Source organism: Brienomyrus brachyistius, chromosome 7 (assembly GCF_023856365.1).
Source record: "Brienomyrus brachyistius isolate T26 chromosome 7, BBRACH_0.4, whole genome shotgun sequence".
Taxonomy (NCBI): domain Eukaryota; kingdom Metazoa; phylum Chordata; class Actinopteri; order Osteoglossiformes; family Mormyridae; genus Brienomyrus; species Brienomyrus brachyistius.
In genome coordinates this window covers 20,586,991-20,596,942 of record NC_064539.1, presented here as the reverse complement: position 1 = coordinate 20,596,942, position 9,952 = coordinate 20,586,991, and the positions used below count along the sequence as shown (strand labels likewise).

The window sequence follows — 9,952 nt, the reverse complement described above, 5'->3', positions numbered from 1 at the left end:
TTCAGTTAGCTTGCTAGCAATAAGATCATAAGAACAGGAATGACATTGGGGACATCGCTAAATATTTGCCTATTTAACACTGTTTTATTGTAAGATGAGTACTTAATCTGTAGAGAGTGAGTCTTATTCCTACGTGAAATAAAATATATACTTCTTTGTTTTCCATAAGACCCCCTCAACCCTGAACAACATGCCTGCCAAGTAATTCCGGGAACGAAAGGAACCCCCACAAAAAAAGCACATAAAAAACTCTCAGTGGTAAAGGTTGTTTCCATGGCAACGCGCATTTCATTGGCTGCTGTGGAACGGCTTGCGGCGCGCGCTCGTGTGTTGATTAATGGAGCTGCGCCGTGCGCTGGTGTAGCGCTGCTCTTGCCGCAGTGCTGTGTTTGTGCTGCGTTTTGTTAAGAGCGTAAGTCTGTTTTTGAAGCGTAAAAAATAAAGATAAAGAAATATAGAGTTTGCACCAGTGGAAACAGCACGGCACTCGGGCCTTGCCTGCAGTGGCCTCGTACTGCGGTGCTCTCACGGGCATGCAGGCTGATGCGCCCTTTTCCGTTGCTTTCCTGCTATCCGCTATGTACTATCGTGCATTTTCCATCATTTTGGATAATGTTTCCCGATGCATTGGTGTTATTGCCAGCTACTGCATATTTGTAATTTCGTAGTGAGTTTACATTTTCTGTTTTTCGAAGTGGTGCACAGCTAGGCTGTTTTTTATTATACAGAGAGCCTTGCAAGTTGTCCACGTGTTATACGCTGAGCCACGTGACAGCCTGAAATGATCATTCTGAAGAATCGTTGCGTTTCAGCGCCTAAGCCTGACTTCATAAGCGGGTACATAATATGTGCAGGTTTTCAGTACAAAATTGTACCTGTGTATTAAAGGGGTACTTCTAATAGTGCTGGTGAATTGTAGTAGTTATGACCTTATGGTCTATTTGTCAGTAAAATTATCTGTACACTTAGCGTCCTTGATCCTAAAAGACAGAAGACACAATGTTTTCCAAACTAATGTTTAAAGACATTCGTCGTTCTTCACTTGAATTGGACTGCAAAATACCAATTCAGTAAAAATAAGTATGAATTAGTCCTCACACATGTTATGTTTATACAGGTGCCAAGAGGAATTGTCATTAGAAAGTGATCAGCAGGATTGAGGAGATATTAGTGCTGGTCTGCTCATGATTTCCTAATTTTTTGTGAACACTTTGTCCACAGTTGGTCAGACTTCTTCATACCATGGAAGTGTCTCCAAGACCCATTTGCTTCTGTAAATCAGTAATTTCATGGATTGAAATTGCTGTCCAAAGACACAAATAGTTAACAGTTGTACTGCTGTCATCGTGATTGTTAAGTTTTTCTTACATAACATTTAAGACTTCCTCTCTACCATGCACATTCTGCTGGGTGCTCTGACGAAGATATTGTTAAACTAGCATTGCTAATTACTACCAAGAAGCCCAGAAGGCAGGGCTGTTCCAGTGCTTCAGAAAGCCAAGTGCCCTTATGCAGTTTGATGCATAGAGGTTAGGGTCACATGCTGATTACGGCGTGTTGCCGTACCCTCCACACAACAAACCATCTCAGAGATGAGAACCCGAGAGCATTCATGTGGCAGATGGTACCTCAGCACCAAACTAGTCTGAATGGAAGAGTGTGAGTTTTTTTCTGGTGGCTGGAGTGCTGATCCTGCCACCAACTCCCAAGTTTCCCTGTAAGTTAGAGGACCTGCATTCAGGGCTGGGATTCACAGGATTCAAACCAGTAACCTTCCGATTGCTGGCACAGATCCCTAGCCTCAGAGCCACTGCCAAGTTGTGGTTTATATTTCTCGAAAGCCACAAGGCTTTAAGAATATATGTTATTTTTTTTCATTAATTCCACTTTAGTATCTAATTTGTAATGCAAATAAAAAGATATACAGAATATTACAGTTTAAAGTGTGATTCATATAGACCTTGTAGCTCTGGGTTTTTAATACTTTGTACTCAAGGTTAATTGTCCTATTAGCTCTTTGCATACCTTTTAATATTATGTGTCGTCTATACAAATTTAAAGCCACTCTTGTAAGACTTCTATAAGTGATACAAAGATTCAACAGCAGTACCTTTATGGGGAATTGCACATCTTTGTTGTGGCTCAAGTGTTAAAAGATCCTTTGACCAGATACTTTGTGGCGAACAGCTCGATGGATGAGGTCTGCAGGAAGCCTAATTCTTCACCAGAACTATGGATTAATGCTGGCCCAAGGAAGTTCTTCAGCAGGGAATCCAGTGATCAGAGGATGGTATGTGTGTGTTTGTATGTGTTGGGGGGGGGGATTGCAAGTATCACCCAATACAGAGATGGATACACTTGTTTGTGCTTCAGGGGAGTAAGAGAAGGACGCTCACTGACAGCAGGAGGACAAGATCAAACATTCTTCCCTCCATCTTCTGCTGCCGGCTGAAGTGCTGCGAATTTGCTGCCTGGGTATTTTTTTTTTACTTGAAATCAGAGGCTCACGTTTGCCGTCGTTGGCGGTAATTTAGTTTTGGCGCCCAGCCTCGTGGTTCCCTTTTACGGGGAGGCTCGCGCTTGGAGGGGTCGTCATTAATTGGATGGGTTTTTTTTGTTTGCACCCAGGGTAACTGGGAAGCAGCTTAGAACGCACAAGCACAGCCGATTCCAACATCGGCGAATGAGGAACGTGCACGCTGAGATGCGCTATGCAGCCTAAACAGGCCTACATCTGCACAGCATGTGTGGACACATGCAGTCTCGACACATATCCCGTACTCTGCGACTATCGCTTTAGTACCAGGTTGAGTAATCCTTGCCTTTGTGGCCCTGCTGGTGGCTTGGCGGCTGTTTTTCACTTAGTAGCTAATGTGCGACACCACGTTAAATGACTTTCACTCAATTTTTGTACTGCATTCAAATACGCTGTATGGTTTTAAGGGTGATGTATGAGGTTTGGTGAAAAAAAGACACTTTGCACTTGTCGTGTTGAAATTTCCCCTTTAAGTCTACCACCATAGACCTTGGAAGCCCTGACTATGCTCAACCTATGATGTGGATCGCACGTTGTTAATGTTTAATGGTTGGCTCTACTCATGTTGCCATAGACCTCCAAGAGGAAGAAAGAGGAAGCTGATTGGTCGAAAGACCTGCGTGCGGGCAGCAGATGGGCTCTGTGTAGCACGCTGGTGATTGTCTCTTATGGCTGCCGTGCATGAAGGCCAAGCGCATTGATCTGGTGGGGCATCTTCCCTGGGGAGGCAGGCGGTTATCTTGTCAAAGGCAAAAGGACATCTGCAAGGTTGTGCTGCCCAAGCTCCATGCCATGACAACCATGCTCTCCAGCCTTCATATCTGAGAGTTTGGATTTTATCAATGGATTTTATCAGTTTAAACTAACTAGATATTCTACTAAATGTTCAGGTTCTCTATCTTGGAGTGCCAGAACATAATGCTGCAACCTTTTGGCTGTGTTCAATTTCTTACCATTGTGGTGTTGCTAATTTTCCCAGTTGGCCACTGGATCCATTGTTGTTACAACACCAAGTTATTTTAAGAAATTAGGCAAGGCCTTCGGGGCAACTGAGTCAAGATTTTGTTTTAGGTTCTTTGTTTCTTTGAGACAGAATGTTTGTGTGCTTTCGAATTCACGATGACTGTTTTACATTCTAGTGTATAAATGTTTTATTATATATCTTCAATTCTGACACTAGTGTGAGCTTTTCATTGACTTTCTGCAAAGTATTTCGGAGGACAGACCTGGATTTTGTTGCAGTTGTGTCTCTGTAACGCACACTTATGTACACATATTGGTGATTCAATACGAGTTACACTTGTCTATAGAAAGGCACAGACAGGCTCTCTGGTTTGCTAACCATGACCAATCTATGTGTCTGTACCCAGATGTTTCTGGATGCCTATGTATCTGCACCACCAACAACCGTATCAGCATGACCGGGCTTTGGAGAACACTGGGCAGCAAATAACTGCAAATCACTACATAAACATTTCAGTGGCTATAACTCATTGCTGTTTCCTACCGTCATAATCTAAGCATAGACAGTTTGGTTTAATTTGTGTTACAAAACCAGTGGTGGGATCCAAATTTGGAAACAAAAAATTGCCAGTACATCTGGAAGTATTGCGGCCCAATTTAGTCTTGACCATCGGCAGTGGCAAGGACGGTTCCGTGTTCTAATAACCTGCATTTGTTCTACGTGGACCTGAGGTAGGAATGAAGGCTTAGAGGCTAAATTAACATGGCAAGTTACACAGCTGGGAATTAAAAATAAGGGACGAAATTACCAATAAACCTGAAAAGGACATGAATCCAGCCTTACTGCTGTAAATGTGTGTTTGTGTGTGTTCTGTGGAGAACCGGAATGAAAACTCAAAGTGATGGCTACAGTGGGTCCTCACTGCCCATCTGACAGAACGGTGTCTGTGAATGGGTGCATTTCGGGGATTTGAAGGGGGTAGGAGGGCTGGGGAGGGTGCTACTGACTGAGATCTCTTGAGAACTTCTGGCCGTAGCCATGAAAGTAGATCCTGGACAAGAACATGCTGAACCTGACTAAGCAAATGCGTGGAGGAGGTTGGAAAAGCACAGGCATTATGCGAGTCTCTGTTCCAGTATTTGTATGTGTGTGTGTGTGTGTTTTTGCTTTTCCCATCCTTGATGCCGTGCAGACTGAAAAGCTGACCTTCTGGGAACCTGTAGAGTCGTGAGATGCTTCCAAGCTAGGTTAGCTCCCCCCAGCCCCCCACCAAAGCTCCTTTAAGAGAGCAGCAGTCCCAAAACGTCCCAGACCTTCTTATCACCTTTCATCTGTTTTTGAGTTCTGCTGGGGTGGAGTTACGATTCGTTTATTAAAAATGGAGTCAATGGGAAGTCCCCATGAGTCCAGGAAAACTCAAACGGTGTGTGCGTGCGATTGTGACCCGTCCCTGCCCCTGCTATCTTCCCAGTGCCTGCTCATCCATCGCTAGATTGAAGCACGGAATAGCAAACAAAATAACTCCGTTTTTATCTCCCTGGCTTTCTGTCTGGACGCTGTCCCTTTGAGATTCTCCGTGCCACATCGAAAATGGAGCAGGCGTGCACAATGGACCAAGCCTTCCCAAAATGGGTTAGGAGTGAGAATCGGCCTGCATTTTCAGCTGCCGTGCCTGGAAAGATTTATGTCTCCCTGGGTCACTCGATGTAAAATCTTCACGCACTTCGACAAATGCTGTGATGAAGTGGGAAAGTGTGTTTAATTTTAACGATAGGAGTGTTTTCAAATGGTCTGTTACTGCCAGACGATCGGGAAACTAGTTACCACTCACGACTAAACATGCCTTTAGAAATGAAACTGCGAGAAGATTAACCAAAATTTATACTTAATTGGTTTGACAGAGGAATTAGCCTCAAATAAACCAATGATTTCCCTAATTACTCATATATAAAAGTAAAGACACTGATACCAACCCGCCCCACATATTCAAGCAATTAAAATGTGACAGTTATACAGCCAAACATGCTGTGATGGACAGAAAAGTACATCCATCATGAGAGTCACACTTGAATGAGTTTTGGCCATAATAACAAATCACACACACAAATAACTCAATTATAACTGATGGCAGCTAGCTATCTGTTATGTTTATCTGAGAAGCGATTCTTCTCACAAACCTAAGGAGAAATTCTGTAACATTATAACACCCGGACGGGGATTTAAACTGACTATCCGACAGCCACGCTCCAGTTTTTCCGTTAAACTGGATTTTCAGGAAAATGATTGTTAGTCTATATGCGGGGGGTTTATGGGAGACTTAGGGATGCGCTATTTAAACACCAGTGAAAGGTTGAACAGGACTGCTTTCCTCCCCTGTTTAACGGGAAGGGAAGAGCGAGGGAGAGAGAGGAGTGTGCTCCGCTGTAGCCCTCACACGCAAGGGGGAACGTGTGTTTGTGAGGGGGAGGAAGAGAGGGGCAGTGTTAGAGAGAGCGAGGAGACCGAGGGGGGAAGGAGGGAGGGGGATCCGGGGGGGGGGGGGGTGGAACGTAGCGTCTGCTTTTGTCTCTTTTTCTCACTAGATGTTGCTAGCTTGCCCCTTTTTGCACGATGAGCCCAGCTTGGCAAACGCAACCATAGAAACAGCATCGCTGCAGCGGCAACATGCTAAAATAAATCAAACGTATGCAAGAGCAGCACCACTTTGGAAAACCTAGTGCGATATAGCATTTACGCCGGGTCAACTTCTACATGTAACCTCTAGAGTAATCCCAAACCTTTAATATTGGCTGTTCTGATTACAGAATCGTGCCTGTTTTGATGCTAGAGCAATGGGCAGGGGCGTACTGTGGCTTTATGGGAAGGTAACCTTCCATTTAAAAAAGTGCCGATCTATGTTCTTGACAGTCAGGATCTATATGGTGAGAAAAAAATGAGAGGGAACGGGCACTAGAGAGTGCAGCGGTGGATCTTTTCACGTCAGTAGGACTATAAACTGTCAGTATAGCACTCCCCTAATGGTCTGGGAAGGTATGAGTGAGGGGGGAGAAAAAAGGCAGAAGGGATTCTCTCTCTCTGCCGATTCTCTCCATCTTTTAGTGTAGGACGGGACTGGGAGAAAGCAGACAGTGAGCTGGGCTGCACACGAGGCATGTCGCAGCCTAGTGAGTCCAAGCGGAAGAGTCACAGTGGGCTCCGGAACCTTCTGCACCCACCCTTTGGTATAAACTCTTTGTTTGAGTTTCTACTTTAAAGCGACACCCAAAATGTGAAACATGAAAGTCAGAGTTATTCTGGGTTGCTGATTTTTTTCCACGAGCCATCACCCCTCCCATTAAAGATAATTCTAAAACTTCCATAGTTTGAGTCCTATAACTAATTAATAACTTAATTATGTCCCTATTTTTAATCTGTTTTTCCACACTTAAATTTCTTATTTTTTCATGGTATTGTGGCTATCTAGATTCTTGAAGTAGCATAGTTAACTGGTCTTCCTGGTTAATTTGGAGATATTTACTCTCAGCTTTGTATGTTTTGCAAATCTGCTAACAGATGTGATCTGCTGTGCTAATTAACGAAGACCTGCATTGTCCATCCATCCATCCATTTTCCAAACCGCTTATCCTACTGGGTCGCGGGGCGTCCGGAGCCTATCCCGGAAGCAATGGGCACGAGGCAGGGAACAACCCAGGATGGGGGGGCCAGCCCATCGCAGGGCACACTCACACACCCGTCACTCACACACGCATTCCTACGGGCAATTTCACAAATCCAATTAGCCTCAGCATGTTTTTGGACTGTGGGGGGAAACTGTAGGAAACCTCACGATGACATGGGGAGAACATGCAAACCCTGCACATATGTGACCCAGGTGGAGACTCGAACCTGGGTCGCAGAGGTGTGAGGCAACAGTGCTAACCACTGCACCACCATGCCACCCCCGACCTGCATTGTTATAAATATGAATATTTTGGAAATGACAGATCTGCAATTGGTGGATACCCTTTGCTGGACTGTTCTTTGCCTGGCGCCTGTTGCTTCCAGGAGCCTCACCTGTCCCGTGACAGGACACGTGGTATAGAAAATGGATGGATGAATTCATCACAAATTTACGCCAATGAATATGTCATTTCGTGCTACATGAAGGTTCATGAAGCTAGGAGGTAAATGCAGTTTCCCACCATGGGAACAGACAATCCTTCTGATGTTTTACACTGAACATACAAGGAGAAAATACCGGAGCATAGAAATGTAGCGCCCATGGAAGATCCAGTGCACGTTTTAAACTTAGCTTAGGGATCTGTGACCATATAACACTCATGGTACGTCCATAGCTGCTGATTAATCCAATACACCCGGCTTCGGCCATATTTGGACTAGATTCCCAAGTATTCAAAAGCTGGACCCTGTGATTCAGCTTGCCTGATCAAGGACGAGTTCCCAAAAAGTACCAGCAGAGACAGAGTGATAGTCATTTGGGGTAAATCTCAGGCCTGTCTGGTCTTACAGACAGACCCTGCCATAGCAGGTCTGTGTCTTTCTTTTTCGTGTCCCGGTTGGTCTGTGTCTCTTTCTTTTTGTGTCCTGGTAGGTCTGTGTGTCTTTCTTTTGTGTGTCCCAATAGGTCAGTGTCTCTTTCTTTTTCGCGTCCCGGTAGGTCTGTGTCTCTTTCTTTTTTGTGTCCCGATAGGTCTGTGTCTCTTTCTTTTTCGCGTCCCGGTAGGTCTGTGTCTCTTTCTTTTTTGTGTCCCGATAGGTCTGTGTCTCTTTCTTTTTTTGTGTCCCGGTAGGTCTGTGTCTCTTTCTTTTTCGCGTCCCGCTAGGTCTGTGTCTCTTTCTTTTTCGTGTCCCAATAGGTCTGTGTCTCTTTCTTTTTCGCGTCCCGCTAGGTCTGTGTGTCTTTCTTTTTTTGTGTCCCAGTAGGTCTGTGTCTCTTTCTTTTTCACGTCCCAGTAGGTCTGTGTCTCTTTCTTTTTCGTGTCCCGGTAGGTCTGTGTCTCTTTCTTTTTCACGTCCCAGTAGGTCTGTGTGATCAGCCTGACCATCAGCTTTGCAGCTGCTCCCTAGCAACCCACTGCCTTTTTCCGAGCTGTGATGTAACCCTCTCGGCCTAGACTCCTTACATCATCCCCTTTGCTTGTTTACAAGCCCATCAAACTCATCTTGCACCGGACCCCCCTCTACCACCCGTTAGCTAAGGACCCTTATGCTGTTTTCCACGAGAGAGTTTTGTTTTGGAAAAGAAAAATGCCAAACCAAGCCACTAAACTTGGTCCAAACATTTTTGTAAAGCTGTGTTTGCTTTTTGAGAACCTTTTCACCGTCTGAGATTGGACCCCTGGTCATGTGACGTATATTGGATACACTGTATTCTATTGTCGAATTTGCTTGTGTTTGTCTTTCTGTGTGTTGTTTTCCGTATTTGGATTGTGGAAACAAACCCATCGGACAAAGTGCGACTTTTGCAGTCTGGTCAAAGTTCAGAACACAAACCCAGCACCGCAGTGGTGGTAGGAAGATGATTAGCGGGGGGGCATCAGTAACAGTGAATTAAGTTGTTTTTTTCCCACTTGTGTCTTCTCATTGGCCCCCGCATTGATGTGCCGCCGGCTGAAACTGAAATCAAATAATTCAAATGATAACTCTTACAACGCATTTAATCCTCTTATCAACTGTCTGCAGCGGGTGCATTTTCTTAAGTTACAATTATAACTAAATGCAAAATACCAATGGTCAGCTAGCTGGGTCTTCCTTGCTAATGATATACATAAACAACCGGGGAAAGATGAACATGGAGCCAATACATTTTTTATTGAATGCGTTGTTTTTAAGCTTAAAAACAAATGATTTGAGCTACCTAGTTTATAGAGGGCTCTACCCAGCTAGATATGGATTGGCTTCTTTCTGTTACGTCTCTGAGAAGTGAGGTAGTTTCTGTTTTAGGGCATCACCCGTGTAATTTAGAGATTAATGCACAGCTACAGTATCCAAAAAGGGTGACTGCAGAGGAAGGGAGAAAGAACAGAAAAGATGGGATGAAAGAGTAAACCAGAAGAAAGGCAGACATTTTGCTTAGCCAGTGGTCCCTTAGTTGCATCCCACTGCTTTTTTTCAATCGGCAGATCCTTATGGCTTACTTGCCCAGTCCCGCAATATGATATGTATGCCTTATTCCACAAGATATGTAATTCAACATAAAGAAATGATTAGAATCTGCTTTGTCTTCTTCATTTTTAAATTGCTTTAAATTTTTGAATGAGCTGTCTCGTTCGTATGTAATATAGATAACTAAACTTGATGTTTAGTTGGTTACCTCATCCAAGGGAAATGGTGGAGGTACCCTGGGAAGATTTCGGGCTCCATCAGAGCAAACACCGATCACCAAAACCCGTAAGCTAATTTTGGCTGGGAATTATGCCATAGTAACAGATATTAAGTGGCAAATTATGGGT

At 44.2% G+C, this 9,952-nt stretch overlaps 1 long non-coding RNA gene across 3 annotated transcripts; it reads left to right on the top strand.

The window, feature by feature from the left end:
- Window positions 1-328: 328 nt before the first annotated feature.
- On the top strand, window positions 329-3,576 carry LOC125746269 (uncharacterized). 3 transcript variants are annotated; one of them, XR_007398905.1, is made up of 4 exons: window positions 362-412; window positions 729-837; window positions 2,188-2,290; window positions 2,374-3,576. It is a non-coding gene; the product is annotated as an uncharacterized LOC125746269 (long non-coding RNA). The 3 variants fall into 3 exon arrangements; XR_007398906.1 differs by lacking the exon at window positions 729-837 and having other exon boundaries at window positions 329-412; XR_007398904.1 differs by having other exon boundaries at window positions 361-837.
- The last annotated feature ends 6,376 nt before the right edge of the window (window positions 3,577-9,952 follow it).